General features: G+C 37.7%; 1 long non-coding RNA gene across 2 annotated transcripts in view; it reads right to left on the bottom strand.

Annotated features, from left to right (window-relative positions):
* LOC107053242 overlaps positions 1 to 18533 on the bottom strand; it is a 65478-nt gene that overhangs the window by 45940 nt on the left and 1005 nt on the right. Inside the window, exons 3-4 of one of the 2 annotated variants that reach the window (XR_006939285.1) lie at positions 8475 to 18388; positions 8197 to 8372 (exon numbers count right to left, since the gene is read on the bottom strand). The exons of the other annotated variant lie outside the window; for it this stretch is intronic. This is a non-coding gene — a long non-coding RNA (uncharacterized LOC107053242). The remainder of the gene's footprint in view (positions 1 to 8196; positions 8373 to 8474; positions 18389 to 18533) is intronic. 2 annotated transcript variants of the gene reach the window in all.

Raw genomic sequence — 18533 nt, 5'->3', positions numbered from 1 at the left:
GAATTACATTGAAGACAGAGGATACGAAGTAAAGATCTGAGCTTTAAGAATTGAACTTGTATCAGCTATTTTGATACTTTTTCTATGTAAAAATTGAAATAGTGTAGGATAGAAAGCAGACACAGCATGTGAAGACTGTACAAGAACATCATTTTACCCCTTCATCCAGCTCCCATCTGCTCTCTGCTTGTGTAAGAGAGCAGAGGGAAACTTCTACTGGAAGGTGCCTGTGTAGGCAAGAGGGGACAAAAGTCTTTCAATGTCAAGTTTCTTTACATTGGGCCAAGCGTAGTCACAGTTCAGCAAGGCACTTCTTCAGAGATTAAATTAATCTGAGGCAAATCCTGATGGAACTATATAGTTCATATCTCTGTGAGATGCAATATTTCAGGCAGAAAGGCTTTCTGAAAGGTAACAACAGCGCTTTGATTTCCACATGTTCTTTAGAAGCCACTAAAGATGAAGAGAGGAATTCACATCAGACAGCTTTTATGCTCTCTATTTCTTCAAAAATTACAGTCCAGACTAGGTCAGGTTGACAGAAGTGAGGCTTTCCCTTACATAAAAGAAAATCTTACCCAACCAATTTTTTCTATATCTATAATGTCACTTCACTTTTACTGCTAAGTATGTGACAAAAATGACTTGCCAATTAAAAAGGGGGACAGGGGAGAAGGAAGATAAGGAGGATAAAACTGGTAATCTACATAATGCTGTTCCAGCAATTTTTTAAGAACTCCATCAGATATAAAGAACACAGTCAATTTTTCCAAGTGGAAAAGCTGTCCTTTAAAAAAAAAAAATCACTAAATTCATAAAGAGAAAGACAGTGAGGGAGTAAGACAAGAAACTTTTTAAAACAATTTCTTTTTAAACCAGGTGTAAAGTTGAAGGACTACCTAAATTGCATTTCCCCTAAACTACAGCGTGATCATCAGGAGAAGATACTCATTTTCTATGGGGCAATGTCTGCTTGCCAAGGACAGAAAGTCCCTCAGTCCCTGGGCTGAAGTGAAACGTGTCCAGCTCTCAAAGATCTTTACAACTGGCAACTGCAGCCATTGCAGAATAAGTTATTCTGCAGTTCTGTTTGCTCATTCTCAGGTTTAGGGACTGTTGGTGTTACTGGATTGCAGGTAGAATATTTCAGAATGAAGACAGTGAATACACTAAGGTGTCCTCAATGGTATGCAATGCTATTTGACTGAGATCAGCTAAATTCCGCTGTTTTCATGTAAAAGGAAACCTTACAAGAAAATGTGGTCTGCAGGCTGGAGATCTCGTGACCTGTACATTGGAGACCCTCTGGCACAAGAGGCTTTGAAAGCCCATGGCCAGGGGTGTGTGGGCAAATCACTGCCACTGGCAAACAGTGTGAATTAGACGCTAACACAAACAGGCCAAGACTCATTGTAATGGATAATGACAACATACTGCATCCAGTTCTGGGCTCCTCAGTTCAAAAAAGACAGGGATCTCCTAGAAGGAGTCCAGTGAAGGGCCACAAAGATGATAAAGGGCCCCGAGCACCTCCCTTATGAGGAAAGACTGAGTAACATAAGTCTGTTCAGCCTGGGGAAAGAAAGACTGAAGGGAAATCTGATTAATATTTATAAATATCTAAAAGGAGGTGGGCGGCAAACAAATGAGGCCAGGCTCTTCTCAGTGATGTGTAGTGATAGGCTGTTGCTCCTTGTCCTAAAACCTGAACATCGGATGTTCCACAAAAACATGCGGTAGAACTTCTTTACAGTAAGTGTGACAGAGCACTGGAACAGGTTGCCTAGAGAGGTTGTAGAATTTCCTTCTGTGAAAATATTCAAGACTCGTCTGGACACCTACCTATGTAACCTATTGTAAGGTACCTGCTTAAGCAGGGGGGTTTGGACTCCGTAATCTCGTGAGGTCCCTTCCAATCCCTGCAATTCTATGATCCATAAACTTCCTGCTGCATTACTGATATTCAGCTACCAAACAGAAATTTATGTTAAGTTATTCAGCATACATGCAAAATAGAAAAAACCCTTCTTATTACTTCTCTAGGACTACACCCTTACCATGTACTTCCAGCAGTCCTGGAGGGAGAAAAGGCTCTCTTATTCTGGAATACCTCTGAACCTAGAGCTGGACAACAGAGTAGCTGACCATCTCTGGGTGCCTGACACATATTTCCAAAATGACAAGAACTCCTTTGTCCAGGGAGTGATGGTGAAAAAAACAAACGATTCAGTACCATCCAGATGGGACAGTCCTTTATGGCCTACGGTATGTTCTGGGTGTTTCCTGTTTGTTTGTTTTAAATCAGATGTATGGATAGTGATTTTAGGTGCAGGTATTATCAGTGTGCTCCTTTTTCTTGGTTTCTCACTGCAGCTTTAGAAGTCAGCAAATATTCCATATACTGCATAACAATACAGCCAACAGCTCTCCAAAAGGCATGAAAGTTATTTTTCCTAGCTATAGCTAGTAAAAACATCTCTTTTCAGCTCTTCTGAGTATGTTAATGCTACTAACAAGATCTTTAATACAGATCTTGCCTAGTGATCTATTGTAACTTACATAAACCCTTCCAAGATTTCTCACACAGTTCTTTAGAATGATATGAAATATAAAATCTGGGAGTCACCTAAACAAATACAACCAGCATTTAGTAGAGAATACAAAGACATTTGTAAATTTAAATGAATTATTTAAGGGTTATCAACACATCTGAATATAGGTTTGCTTTAATCTGCCTTGATCTAACATTGCTGCTTCACATCACAACTGCTACTTTTTACAATACAACCTATATTAACACCTGTAGATAAAATATATTCTAGAAAAGAACAAATATAACACAACAATAATGTTCAAAATATGTAATTAAAACTAAACCAAATTATGTCTTATGTTGAGATTGCTGCAGAGCTTGAGTGAGCTTTGGATTATTTTAAGTTAAAGTAGTTTTGCTGAGGAAAGCACACTACTTGCTTGAAACAACTTTGATTGCTGTTATCATTCAACAGCAAAAACCCCTGGAGAACATAAAACTGATAACATACTTCCGTAAATCTGGGGGAAAAAAAAAGCATTAAACCTAGATTAAATGCCTTAAAATTGTACCTAAGATAGGACTGGAGAGAAAAAAAAAAACTGCTGCAGCAGTCCAAAACGAAAATAGTTGAAGAAATATAACTTACATCTTACCAAAAATAAAAGTTTGATGTGACCTCAGCCTATAAAGTCACAACCTTTTAAAAGATATCACTACCCATGCTCTCAGAGAGACCCTTCCAATCCATCCACTCAAGCTTCATAAGAAAAAAAAAAATTAAAGCTATTATTTTGACTCATCATAATTTTTCTTTTGAACTCATTAGGTGAACAGGCCACACACTTTCTACCAAGGCATGCAAGGTACTTTGATACAGCCAGATCTGTTCTGTTGCTTCGGCTGTAAAAAAGTAAACGAGGAACCCATGAGGAAACAGCTGATAGATTACAAACTGTCATTACTACCTGCTAAACAGAGCATGGAAAAAACATGTCTTTCCAATTGCCTTCAGACTCTCCTATTGTTCCTTTCAATCAAACTGAAATCCTGTTCAGTAGAGCAGGTATGATGAGAGGACTTTTTGGCTTGAAAACCTCACAACCCTCGCCAACACAAATAACCACCAACATTCCATGTGTTCCTCATACAGGAAGGACGCAGCCTCATCATCACCAGCCAAGCACAGAAAGAGGTGCTCTGCTGTTGTGCTGTCAACCACGTTCACAGCTCTACTGCTGTGCTGTGATTTCCCTAAGACAAGGTTGCTGTTTAGATGCATCTGGTGGGCAGTATTCACTCTCACAGCAAAAACACATGTAACGTTTCAGTCCCACAGGAAATACCTGAATGAAGACAGAGGTAACAATGAACTGAAGGAAGAATGAAGTTAGGAGACACTGAAGTAAGTTTCATATCACAGATGGCAATTAGCACACTGAACATTTTGCGTCTATTAGCAGCCACTGTCCTCACACTAATAAACATGCCACTGTCAGCCTGCAGATTGCCTTCAGATCATGCCAACAAGAATTTCTTTTATACCAGATGACATATGCCTCCTAAGAGAGATGTTGCAGAAAGTATTCTGAGATAAAGTTAAATGTTGCCTGTTAGAAAATTCAGCGTGGCTCCAATCTTCACCTGTAGGGAAGAGAAGAAACTTTACAGCATACTGTTTTGCATCCAGCTTCTTAGGCAGCACACAGTGCAAAGAGTATCACCAAGACTCACAACCTGTGAGCTTAACTTCCATTACTGAAGATGCAGCACTTGACTTGAATAAGACATACACCCCCAGTTATACTGCATACTGAAGTCTGAGCTCCCAGCAAATTCCCCGTCCGCTCAGACACAGCCTTCAATCACCCTCTGGGATGCTTTAAACTTGCTTCTCTCCATAACTCCCATTCCCCATGAACATTTTCTATTTTCACTCCAGAGTTAATTGTGTCTTTTCAGGCTCAGCTATGATATTTTATTGGCTTCTTTAAACAGGAACTGGAACATTCACAGCAATGCTAAATAACCCACTCTACCTGCATCCACATGCCCAGCAGTTTGGCACTGATGCAATGTTCAGTCCCAACACAGTTGAGTTAAAGTCAGACAATTAACCTTGCTTTACAGATGAATAAACAAGAGAAACATACACTGAATGCACAGAAATGGTTTTAGATCATACAGCAAAATATTACCAGTTCCCTATGTCTCCATTATAGTCCTGTTTCTGTGATGACACAAACAGTTCCTTTAGCTATTTTTTCTTTCAGCTGCTAGATCACAACAGATTGAGGAATGATGCGCACGTATCTACTTATACAGACACAGAAGGCTCTTAAGCCTTCTGCCCTCTAAAGACATGAATTACTGTTATGTTTCTTATTGCAGATGCTACTTCTGTTTATTGCTCATGGTAGTGAATGACATGTAGCATTACTAACCAACTAACTCTTTCGTTCTATTGCCCAAACAAGTAAATGCGCATAAACATATATAACTCTGTAATCATATTTCCATTGAATTTCTTTTCAAACATGCTAGGGAAGCTGAGTGCAGCTGTTAAGTATTATACACTTGACACATGTTACTTCAGTGTCTATCAAATACTCCCATGAGCAGCAATTATTATCTTTTATGGTATACTGAAATACAGAACCCACTTACATCTTAAGGCAAAGAAAATTCCCTTTGAATGCAAACCTGAAGCATGAGGAGGGCCGTGTCTGAGTCACACCTCTAGCTTGCTCCAGTGCAGCCTGTAAAATGCTAGATACTTCTTTTCATTTCCCCCCCCTCCCAGTTTTAATAAGTCATCAGACCACATAGCTGTAATCCTTCTTGTGCTAACAGTCTCTCTTGTTACTGTTTTTTGTTTGTTTGTTCTCCCTTTTCAGGCAAGATTCTCTAGAAATCTCTTCCAAAACTTTAGATGTTCAAACCAGCACATGACGCTGGTGTTTCTTCCACTTTTCTTTCTCTCCTTCTTTTCAGTAAGATGCTATAGATATAGTCTATCTTTAAAATATTGAATTTGTTGTATGGAACTGCATACTCAAATTCTTATGTCATGATATTATGAATGGAAGCACTGGTTTAAATCATTCTCTCCTACTATCATCCTACTACCTCCTAATTCATTTTACCAGTAAAACAATGACATCTCATTGCTTCTGAAACATCCTCTTATTGTGACATTGTCACAAAATAAATAACTGAAGAATTTAAGGTTGTGTGTTGAAAAGCAACGACGGGCTGCATATCTTTCAAAAAATATTGGCTAAGAGGAGCCTCCGGCGATAACTTTATGTACGTCTTACCCCTTCTGGTATTCAGACACAAACCCATCTGTCATCATTAGAGGTGGTGTTGATTTATTCAGGCAGAGGGACTGAGCATGCTGTAACAAGCATGAGAAGGGCTGGCCCAGAGCACTTCCAGTTGTTTTGTTTAGTAAGACCACCTCTTCTTACTGCTGCAACAAGGCTGCCCCTTTGCTAGGCACTGCTAGGAGAGGGTGATCTTTGCTCTCAGTATAAAGACTTGTTTCATCCTTTCTCACATGTAGGTCTACCAGGTCATAACTATTTCAAATACTGCTAGCCAAGAATTCATATCTTTTAGTACAGTGACATTTCACTGCTTCATGAATTGGTTCTGTGTTGTCTTGATTTGAGGCTAAGGAGTTTTCCTCCAAACGTTCTCAATGGAGAATTAATCTCATGATTAAAAGAGTTGTCAGATCCCTCTGAGGACATGTCATCACAACAACAGGCAGCCTGCTCACACTAGTACTCAATCTATTGTCATAGAATTGTAGAATGATTTGTAGATGTAGATTTCATCTAGTTCTAATCCCCCTGCTATAGGCAGGGACACTTCCCACTAGACCAGGTTGCCCAAAGTCCTATCCAGACTGGCCTTGAACATCTCCGACATAGGGACATCCACAACCTCACTAGACAACATGCTACAGTGTCTCATCACCCTTGTAGTAAAGAATTTCTTCCTAATATCTAGTCTCAATCTGCCCTCTTCCAGTTTAAAATCATTTCACCTCTTTCTGTCACTACATGCCCTTATAAAAAGTCCCTCCTCAGTTCCTCCCACTGTCCATGTTGCCTACAGAGATGTTAAATAGTGCCGGTTCCAGCACCAATTCCTGAGGAACACTACTTGTCACCAGTCTCCACTTGGACATTGAGCCACTGACCGCAACTCTCTTAGCACAACCATCCAGCCAATTCCTTATCCGAAGAGCAATCTATCCATCAAATCCATTTTTCTCCAGTTTGGCAACCAGCATATCATGTGGGACAGTGTCTAACACTTTGTACGAGTCCAGGTAGATGACACCAGTTCTTCATTCTTTATCCATTAATGCTGTAACTCCATCATAAAAGGCCACCAAGTCACCACCCATGCTCAACTCAAGCCAAGAAAACAAGACTGCATTAATTCTGGATGATAAGAATCAATGCCATCTAACTGAAAGAAAAAGGACACTTTTTATCTCACACTACAGAAAACATAAAGCAACTTACAAAGCTTCTTTTTATCAAGAGATATAATAGCCTTGGAAACAATACAGCAAGAGTTTTATTCCATATGTCAAGGCCAAGAGATTTAGCAGCAGGTATAAAAAACAAACAAAAAAAAGAAAACGTTACACTGGAGTAAAAAACTCAGAAGAACAAGACATTATTACATCACAGTTGTGATAGAAAATTTTACTTTCACCATTACAACATTCACCCGTGTTTTTGGTAGAAAAAGGCAAGAGATCATCTAAAATCTGAAATTTCACCTACAGAGTGTATTTTTAGCAGCACATATTAGTAGTACCTGCTTTTATATAGTTCTATTTCACATATAGATATCCGTGCAGAATATTAGTATATTAACATACTGCAAGTAGCATACCTCATATTGACGTATATGAGGTAGTACATGCATTTTCCCAGTTCATTAGAAAGTTATTTACTATCCATTTCTCTCTAACAATATAACTTTTGAAAAGAATTAAGATTGTACTTTGCATATTATTAATTTCTAGCCTGATGAAGACAGTTACTATTGAGGGAGAAAATAAGTTAACTATTCAAAACCCAACCTCATTCTCATTTATATTGATAGCAGTCAGTGACAACAACCAAAATCAAAATGAAGATTTTCAGTTTCTGCAACCAAAATTAGGGAGGATGGAACATGGAGGAAAACCTCTAGCTTTTCTACTTGTATACAAGCATTAGAGAGGTAAATAAAAAGTCATAGGAGAGGCAGTCAATATTTTCCCAGATCCAGAGACCTGCACTAGACCGATGAATAGACCCAGATCTCTTAATAAGTTCCTTCTTATATACTGTTGGCCTAATTAAGAAGGAGCTGCAAGAACAATTTGCAGTCTAGAAAACAGACAAATCCCCGAGTAAAATAAAACAAAGTGACAGATGAATTACTCCAAAAATACAAGAGAATATTCTCTATTCAGCACCTTTACTTTTAGTATCAATATACATGCTCTAATAACCATCAGGCCTAAACACCTTCATGTAATTTGCTGATAAAAAAGAAAGAGACAAAACCTGAAACACCTAAAAAGTTTACTTTACAAAGCCATTAATAAGGTGGCATTACTAAGTAATGCAATAACATAATCTTACCTTAAAATGCAGGTCTGATCACATTTTCTTCAATTCAGAAACCATCCTTCACAGACACAAGGATATAAATACTTCATATGCAACTTATGCTGTTTTGGGTTACATTTGATTGAATTACAAATACAACCACAAATCATCTTTCAGAGAAGAATCTAGAAGCATCAGAATTAGCGGAGCTATCAAAAGACCAAATGAAGAGTCAAAAGCATAGGCAAATACAAAGCAACTTAAAACTCACTAAAATCTATGGTAGGGATGTCTACTTAGGAGTAACCTACCCAAGAGTGACTACCCAGGGCTCCAAGCCAGCTGCAAACTATTTCTTCACCTATAGGTAAATTATGAGGAAACAGCATCCACCTGAGTTCTGGTAGAGCATTGCCCACCCCTCAGAGTGCCTAATTTCACATTGGTTGTCTAATCACAGGTCAGAGCAACTCACAGCCACTGACGTAACTACCAACAGCACTTTCCATGTGAAAATGCCAAAGACCAATTTTTTTAAAACAGGGAAGTAGAAACAGGCTTGGTCCAAAAAGGCAGTGATCATTTTCCAAGAAGATACATATTCGTTCTTGTAGAACCATCATTTCTATAGATCATAATGAAAAGTTTATATCATCTAGAAGATAAGTTACCCACTGAGGGTATGCTGACATCTCCGATGTATCACAGAACAGGCAGAAGAAATGTGGTGAAGTTCAGAGTCTTTGGCACCTTCCAGGCCTTCCAATTTAACTATGTGATGATCAGACTTGTGTTGCTGATGGCTCTTTTAGTATAGCCTCTGAAAACCACATCTGAGCGTACAGCCAAAAGAGATTACAAATGCAATACTTTTCATAATCTTTCAATGAATGGATTTGTAAACTATGCGAGACATCGTGATCAAGTGGTTTTATTGGAAGCATAAATCATGAGATCTGTGTCCTGTTTCCAGCTCTGTTTACTAATATGCTTGTGTAAATGAAGAATCTGCAGGGCAAGTATGCTATAGAAATCTTAACTTTTTTCATTCTATTGGGTGACGTAACTGATGTAGGATGTTTTAAATCTGTCCTCAGGTCTGGCGAAAAATCTTTTTACAAATTAAGCCCATCTCTCTGTGATTTTTCTGTAAATTTGGAGCAAATATGCAAGCATTTTTAAAGGCCTAAGAGCTCTCCAAATAGAAGTATTTAGACACCCTCATGCTGTATTTATTAGCTTAAGGTATTCTCAGTGGTAATCAAGAAACAAAAAGACTTCACATATTTATTCAAATTAATTCAAATAATATTTCACCATTTTTTCATAATTTTCTTTGATCACAAAGTATCTTTGGAACACACCTTTGCAGTCCTATGAAGATAAAACACCTCCATTTCAATTTTGTAGCTAATAAACTACTCTACAAGAGTATTACTTTAAGAAATCTTCCTAAAGAAATACTTCTGACAATCATCTAGTCAGATATTTTCTCAAATAGGAGGAGAAAGAAAGTCACAGATTGTATCCTAAGATACCCCAGTAGGTATCATTTGAAATAAAGGTGACTACTGGCCTAACTGTCTTATTACATGCTCTCCAAAAAAAATACATTAAACAGTTCTAAAATTAGCTGGTTTTTATTTATTTATTGGGGGGATACCACACTGTAGGATTGTGGATCCATTATTAATCATTTCTTCACTTGAGACTGCTAATTCTCTTCTTAATACAATAATTGCTGCTGCTTCTTGATAGAGTGTACATTTAACCAGCTTGCAAAAACTTACTAAAATGGAGAAAAAATCCTGGATCTTAGATAGTTAAATCTAAATTGGCACAAGACCTCACTCAGATTGATTTTCAAAAGGTCTGAGCCAGACAGCGTCGCCTTCCCTGTCTGCCTTTGAATCCAAGGGACAGCAATTTCCTCTAGAACACTAGGATGAGCCAAAAGAATATAGCAACTGCCTTAACTAAAATGCTTTTTAAAAAAATACAAAGATATTAAAAATATATGTATATATATAAAGTTTTAAAATACACAGCTATCAGGCAAGCGTGTGCAACTAGTACATGCAGCATCTCCTATAGATTTCTCAGTGTTACCTGGGAGCCCCCTGCTGGGACTTTGCATCTAGGAATTGAGCAGAGATAAGAGTTTTGTTTTGAAGGTGTGACACAGATGTTCCAGTAATATTTAATTACTCTGTATGGTATACTATCATCCTTGGAGTCAATGAATTCTTAACTGCTCACAAGCAAATCACTAAGTAGAGGAAAAATACATAATTTCCCTCTGCACAACAAATTCATTTGCTTGGTATTAGCAAAATAATTTAAATGTTTAAAAATAGTCCTACTTCTGGGAAATGCATGCAGATTGACTTGGACAGCCTACGTGGTGGATAGAAAGGATCCAAACCTGCAGATGGTTTGCGTGGCTGTCACTGTGGATGCCATGAACAGAACTGGATGTGTTCAGTTTGATTAACAAAAAATGAAAACAACAACAAAACACTGGATGAACGTTTTTAGAACTGCAGAAAAAGCAAAATGCCATAATGAATCTTCATCTTTTAAGGAAAATTGGTCTTTTTGTTACGCCACCTGATTTAACTGCAACAAACAGACAAGCTTTCAGGAAAGTTATCAGGCACACAAGCTTCTCTTCAGGACAAATAGAAGCAACAGCTTTCAGGTTAATTACAGGACAATTTCTCTGAACTCACAGATCCACTGGTATATTACTTCCAAGCAAAACTCATATAAAAGATCCAACCCATATTGCAGCCGCTACCTCCTGGGTGTCAACAAGTACTGCAGTGCTATGCACTGCACACTTAACACTACTTGGTACAGTACACACGAGCTTTCCCAGAAATATTTTATACCCATATCTTCTCACTCTTCCAGTTATGAGCAGGGCAGTCATAAAGCTGAACTTCCATATTCCAAAACATCATTTGAAGATGTTTTGTAGGTCCTGTAAGCTGGAGATTGAGATCTCAGTGGTGGAATGGCTGTTTCATTCAAAGTGTTTTCTCAATGGCAATGAGAGTTTCTATATTTTATGAGCAATGAGCTGCTGGCTGTTTGATATGTATATAAGCCTTCATTCACCGGTGATCTTTTATTCAATTTCTAATTCCTTCCTCCTATACTTCTTGATGGCAAAATGTCAGGCTTATTTTTAAGATGTCAGTGGAAATATCAAAGCACTGTCTCGAAAAAATTCAAAAGCCTGCATACATACAAGATTATAAGTAAAGCTGCCTGGACACAGAACAGCACTGTCCATGAATTTTCTCTGACATGGGGAATAAATCGATCTTCCACCATACCTAGTCACCTGCAGAATTTTTTTTTATCAGCTTAAGTATTATTTGCAAAATTGAATTGCTATTAGTAAGCTTCAAGAAAAAGTTCTGGCTATGGCAAAAGGAGTTAAACAACCAGAAGGAAAACCTTACCATAATTCATCCCACTACTTTCAAGGACACACTTATTTTGTGAAAATGCAATAAGATGTAAAATTTAGCTGTAAATATACCACTCTCCCATGCAGTTCTAAGTTATACCCAGGCAAAACATCTTAAACTAGTAGAAGCTCCGACACACAAGGCATCAAAATACTAAACCTGTTTTCAGATCTCCTGGAAAGGTTCCCAGTTCTCTCCTTCAACCATTCTGTGAAACCTCAGGGTAATGGGTTTAGAATTTGAGTACAGTGTAATAGCACCTTCTAATGAATGGTTTGTAGCCCATAAGAAAAGGCAAGAAGCAGCAAGAAGAAGGTGATTCTGGAAGAAAGAAAAAAAAAAAAAACTTAGGCCAGCAGGAAAGGAAATTGTTCTCTGTAAATTACGTATTCCATTTGCATCTTAATCTGCTGGGGGTAGGTAGGGGAGGAATTTATTTGCTTATATCTGAGATAAGCCATCCTGTTCTTCAGAACAACGGAGTTTGTGATGCCACTGAGCAGCCATCAAGGCTGTAGGTTATTAGAGCGCCTTTTCTTTAAGCTTAATGGAACACTGAGTCTTAGCAATAACCCGTGATTCAGCTACTAAACATGAGAATAATAGCCAAAACATGTACAAGATAGAAAGCAGAAGGATCAGAATTTCAAAGCAATACAGCTTGGCATGTCTTTGATATTTTCCTGCATTTTCATTAGCCATCTGTATTAAAGAAGGCCCATGTGACTTATTATGTCTTCCCTCATTAGAATATTCCAGAGAAGAACTACTGAACCATGAAATCCAAAAGAAAATACAGTACAGTAGGTGAGCAGAATATCTCACTTTGTATTTCTCTTTTGTCCCAGAAAAGCAAATAAGTAAAATCATCCAGCCACCTCCTGGGGCTTCAAGCAGCCATGCAACACAGCCAGGTTGTGAAAGAACAACACAGAGAGAGAGTTAAGCATCACAGCCCACCTGATTTTATCTGAAAAATTCTCCTTCATGAGTCAGACAACTTGAATAGAAAACGATAATGTATGTCATAAGCTTCTATGTTAATTTCATATCTTTACATAATGATAAAGTACATCTCTCATCTAAGCATTATCACCACTTGCAAACACAGAAGAAATGATTAGGAAAGCTTGTTCTATCTCGTGTATTTGGGTATTTTTGAAAGGGAGGTTTTGTGGTATTTCTTTTACTATATCATTATTTTTATTGTTGGAATAATCACACTCCTACTGGAAAAAAAAAAAAAAAGAGGCCAATTTGGGCAGAGAAAAAGACTGTAAAGGCCACAGCTGAATTATTGAAAAACATTGAGATTGTTGCTTATTCTGTTTTCATGAACACTATGTAAATAAAGGCAGAACAGCATGCATTTTGTAACATCTACCATAGCGTGCGCTTAAAGCTAAATAAAAAATAAATGGGAACAACAATAGATTCTGACTGTGAGGAATTATATGTCAACTATTTTTTGCATCAAGCACAGATATGTTGCAAGGAAGGAACTAAACTCTGAAGAGTACAAGTCTGCAGAATATTAAATTTTACTTGAAGCAGGATTAAAGAAGGTTACAAGAAGGCCTGATACAGGTCAACAGCTGAGCCTGAACTAGGAAATTCTCAGAAGTACATGAATAGCGTCTGTTGTGTTGAAAAAAGAGTTGAGTATTTCAGTCTTGTGTTCATTCAGCCCGAGGATTCAGATCATAAAACATGTACATTTTATTATTTTCATCAAGACTTTGATTCTTAGCTGGAGGAGACAAGAGCTAATACATCCCCATATAACATATAGCTTACTCATATTTCATGGATGCATGAAATCTTTATGAATATATTCATACCACCATTCAGAACATAGATACTCTTCATGATTTTAGTGAAAAAGCAAGACAGCAAGTACCATAAATGCAGCTATAAAGTCAAAATGAATACGCAAAAAAGTCCAAGAAGATTCTAGTCATACCTCTTATTGGATTTCAGATGCAAAGAGGCATAGTTTTAATTACAGACTGCCAGCCCTTTAAAATGCTGTGTCATAAAGTATCTGTGGTGCATCACGAAGCACAGAGTGGGAAACATGGACTCTTAAGTACACAGTGGTATCCTTTACTCTCCTACCTGAACACATCCTTGGAAAAGGTTCTCTTTTTAAACAGCAGACAACACAGTCAACCAGGCAGTCTCTTTCTGTAACTATTAAAAACAGCATTCACAGTTTTAAAAGAGGGGGGAATGCAGACAGATAAGATCTACGGAGATACCATGGGGAAAACTTTTATGTGAGTATGTCATCTACAGGACATAAAACACTTCTTTATTTTATGAATCATGTAGTTAGCTTTTGAAACAAAAGAGTTTATTATACTTAGCCTGTGTTCTTTCTTTATGAGGGATGTTCGATTTCCAGAGCAGCAGTGACAGATTTCGTGCATTCAAGATGCTGCATAACTACCTCATGGTCTTCTGGATCACTGATGCATGCAGTGAATAAAAGAGGTTAAGAGTAAAAGATATTAAATTTTTATTATAACTGATCTAAAACCAAATAAAATGGGACAAAGCTTCAGCAATTGAGTAAGTTGTTCTTCTCCCAGTCCTGAATCGAAATTTGAATTTAAATATGCATATGTTTTCGTCAAACTCTATATAACAGCTAGTATTACTGAAAGACTAAAAGAGTAAACCCTTCTCCCCATACACACGACACGTCTAAATATGCAATATTGATCCCCTATCAATTTAAAGCTATCAATTTCTCTACCGAGAGATCTCCTCATTGCAAAACAATATCTCACTGGCACAAAGCTGATTTTATTTTCAACATGACCCGCTCAGGAGAAATCTGCATATGACTCATCAGTGCTGGCAGTCAGGAGAAGTTAATGCTTTAAGTACACCAAAGCTACTCACTCTCTGGGGCTTATTAACTTGCTCCATCTTATGCAAGTGTAGCCAAAGACCTGGGTGAAAAGGACAAGCTCAAATAAATTATTCACACAGATGAGTTCATAGAAGTACAAATATATTCTTTTCCTAACCCATACTGTGCTGGTCTAAAATGGTAACTCCTAGTTCAAATAGGAGTTACTCCAAATACACACAACGTCCTCTCTCCTTGGGACTACAGATCTCATACAGATGCTAACTGAAGTTGCTTTGATGAATACTTCATCACCTATTTCAGTCACTACAAGCCAGTTATCTTACTCACATTAACTACTAATTAACAAAAAGAGACTCACAAAGGCCATTCAGGGTGCTCCCACAGATGCCTTACACTGATTCAAAATTAGAGAATAAATCTCAGGCCAAGTGAAGTGAAAACATTCATTTCTTCTCTAATTTATCTCATCTTCCAATTAAGATCCATTGACAAGACTTGGTTATCAATTGGTTTTCCTGTAAGCCAGGGTCCTGAAAGAAAGCAATCTAATTTCTTCATTCATGCTTTACACCTCCATTGAGGTCAATATTTTGGCAAAAGCAAAGATCCTCTCATTAAGCTCCTAGTGCAAGATTTTTATTTTACTTATAGTTCTGCAAGGAAATTAGTCACCGCACACGGTAGATTAACTGCTGCAGCTCAGCTTCTTCAGGTGCACTTGAGTTTTCTCAGAACATATGAATCAAGACATAATTACTCTGCCAGCATCACTGACTGGAATTATTAGTTTTCACATTCTGCTACTCATCTGGGACAAATGGGGTGTGCTTACTATCTAGTCAAGATGGAGGAGGGGAAGGAGGGGGAGAACTAGGGAAATTCATAAGTAATGGAGACTGAGAAGAACTTCAGAAGTTGGTCACGATGTTAAGAATCACTTCAGTGATCTGGAAAGGCTTAAGAGTTTAAGCTCCGCTCTGTGAGTGGAAAGAGCATATTTTGATTAGGTTCTGCAGTCATTTACATGCATGAATCAGCATGATGTCATATTTAAGGAGCCATTTACTGTTGCCATTGCAATTTTTCCTAGTTGATACATGTTGATAATAGATTTTATAGGTGAGCCCTTTATAAAGTGTGGTTATAAAACTTAACCACAAATTCTAGTAGAAAACTCTTTGCATCAGGGTTCCTCCTGTCCCTCATATTTCATCTTTTTTCCCTACTGGACCTAAAAGAAAATGCTGCCTCCTGTTTCTGTTGCATTCTCCTGGGAGTAGGGACTAGATTCAAACCATGTTGGACAAAGATGTCCTAAAGCCCTCACATCAGATTCCCTTGTACTTGAGTAATTACTGAATTCTACTTCCTTCTAGCTTAAAAAGCAGCAGGGCTCATTGGTGTCAGTACAACCTATATGCAATTTGCTACTCACACTAACTACTTAACAGTCAGAGGACACTCTACATTCAAAATCATTCTGCAGAGATTTAGAACCATTCGTTTTATTAAAACTATATTGAAAACTAGTTATCTAACTCTACTTTCCCCTTGGACCTTCTCTAATGCTAAGCACTTCTCATCTGTCTCACTCCTTTTGTCCTGCAACGTACTTGCGCTGTCAAACCGACCTACTTCTTGCAGTAAATTTCAGCTCCAATTCTCAGGCAATTTTTATTGAAGTATCTTGTTTGCCCTGGTATAGCTATAGCTCTCTTAGAATTTATATAATGAAATTTATTTCCATAAGTTTGTGACTGGGCTGTAAAATTTCTCTCTGCACTGAAGCGTGGATTACAAGCATCAAAGAGGTCTATTTGCTAATATTTTAAAAGTTACATTATAGCATTTTAATGATTTTTTTATATTTCTAGATCTTTATAAGCAAGTCATTCATCTTCACTGTAAGCAGAGTTATTTCTGATATACTCTGTTGAAGAGAAAAAGATCTTATGTTACCAATTCATAGTGTGTATTTTGTTTAAGGTTTTGATTTTAGAAGCTTCTAAATCCAGTCAAAGCAAAATTCTTTTAGATTATTTCTCTTCCCCTACTTCACCATGTTAGAGATCTCTCTTCCTTACTGCCTCTTAACCAGCCTCTGCCCTGGGGCTTCAGGCTCTCCTCTTCTCAGCAAAGGGTCAGCAAGCCTATTTGGCCTCATTTTGGGTAATCTCTGCACCCTATCCTTGCTTTGTGATAATACTACACAACTGCTCTCTGGAGCAGAGTTCTAGCAGTCTCTAACTAAGACTATTCAGTAAAGATTTGTTTCTTGAAATGGCATAGCTGTGATTAATTTTCTGACTGAAGGGGAAAAAGTGGGATAAGAAGTGGACACTATGGCAGCCTAAGCAGGCAGCTGGAGGATTCTGTGGAAAAGAACATACATGAAAAAAAAAAGAATTATAGGGAACGCAATGCTTTATTTCTTATTAGTTATGTATTTTTTAGCATGAATAGTTCAAGCCAAGTTGTTGATTGATTTGGCACTTTGTAGATTAATTTTTCATGCCTAACTTTTGCCTGGAAACAGACACTTTTATTATTTATGCCTCAGAGATAGCCAAACATTCCTCCTCTACATTTGCCAAGTGTATGCAGTCTTAGAAATGCTACTAGGTACACAGGGATGAACAACAAGATCAGAATGAGTCTTTCAGGTCCATTACTGCACTGCAGCACTAGACAGCAGTACTGTAGTAGTTAATTCTTCTTTTGATACTTTTCAGTAGTATACTTTGTTTTAACACTTCAGTTATTTTCTTCCTAAAAAAACAATATTTCAGCCCTTGAAAGAAATTGCAGAATTTGATCATTTAAGCTTTTCTGGTTGCAGCTATACTAGCTCAAGATATTGACCTCCCTAATTGCACTTTACATTCATGCTTGAGGCTACCTTACTGCTGAGTCACTTGCATTTCATTTGAGGTTCAAGGTGGGCAACTAACAGGACAGCCTGGAAGGAAAGAAACATGGTTACAGGAAAGGAGGAGGCAACAGCATCACAAGGCAGTGGGAGCCTTGTCCAGAGCGTACAGTCTGTCCCTGCCACCTGTCACTCCACGTCACCACTATCCACAAGCAGTGGAAGAGATGACTCCTGGAGATACACATGGTTACTGCATAGAAAACAAGTCATTTCAAGAAAGGTCAGAAGCTGACTTCACTGTGGGTTGACTGATCACTGTAGCATCAACGGTTGGCAGAGCAGCTCCGCCTAAAGCAAATACAACAAAAATTATAATGAAGTCTTGGGAGAAAGCTTTGATCTAATTTCTATTTACCTGCAGTAAATATCCCCCTGCTTAAAACAAAACACAAACAGCATATTTATTTACCCATACATACATATATGTACATATACAGGTATATAATATCATACCTTTTCTGGAAAGGCACACCATACCATTTCTGAGAGAGATTTAAACTATTTTGAAAGTAAATCAAGCAAACTCTCACTAGTTCAGGATATCACTTAAACCTGGCAGAGAGTAAACATTTTTTCTTGGTCCCATCTTGGTAAAACATAAGTAAAACTGTCCCCAATATGATAAAACTTTTTGAACCCTTCTCACACTGGATCCTCATCTCAGCTGCTCACAGTTTCAGCCCTCTGAGCTGAATATTTCTCTGTTCTTCTTCCTCAGGATGCTTTTTATCTTTCATTCTTAAGAGACTCTACTGTTTCTGTGAGCAAAGATTAAAAGGAAATGCATTTTGCACTTGCTAACCTAAATCCATACAAATGTTCTCCTTATAAACTTGAGTGTTATCTCAAACCATATAGTCTGCAGCACTGACCTGGCGGTTAACAGCTTGTCTCCCTGGAGTCATAGAGTCACAGATTTATTTCCTACTGTTTTTGTGAGAAAAAAAGAAAATTAAAAAGTCAATTATAATCATTTCCCAATCTCAAAAAATAAAGCGCTAATTAACTCATCTCTAAAACAAAGTACCTAAATCTCTTGCTAAATCTAGCTCAGGAGACAATTATCCCTTTT

This window comes from Gallus gallus, chromosome 4 (genome assembly GCF_016699485.2).
Source record: "Gallus gallus isolate bGalGal1 chromosome 4, bGalGal1.mat.broiler.GRCg7b, whole genome shotgun sequence".
NCBI classification, from domain to species: domain Eukaryota; kingdom Metazoa; phylum Chordata; class Aves; order Galliformes; family Phasianidae; genus Gallus; species Gallus gallus.
The sequence above is the reverse complement of the archived record's forward strand: the minus strand, read 5'-3'. Positions and strand labels throughout refer to the sequence as shown.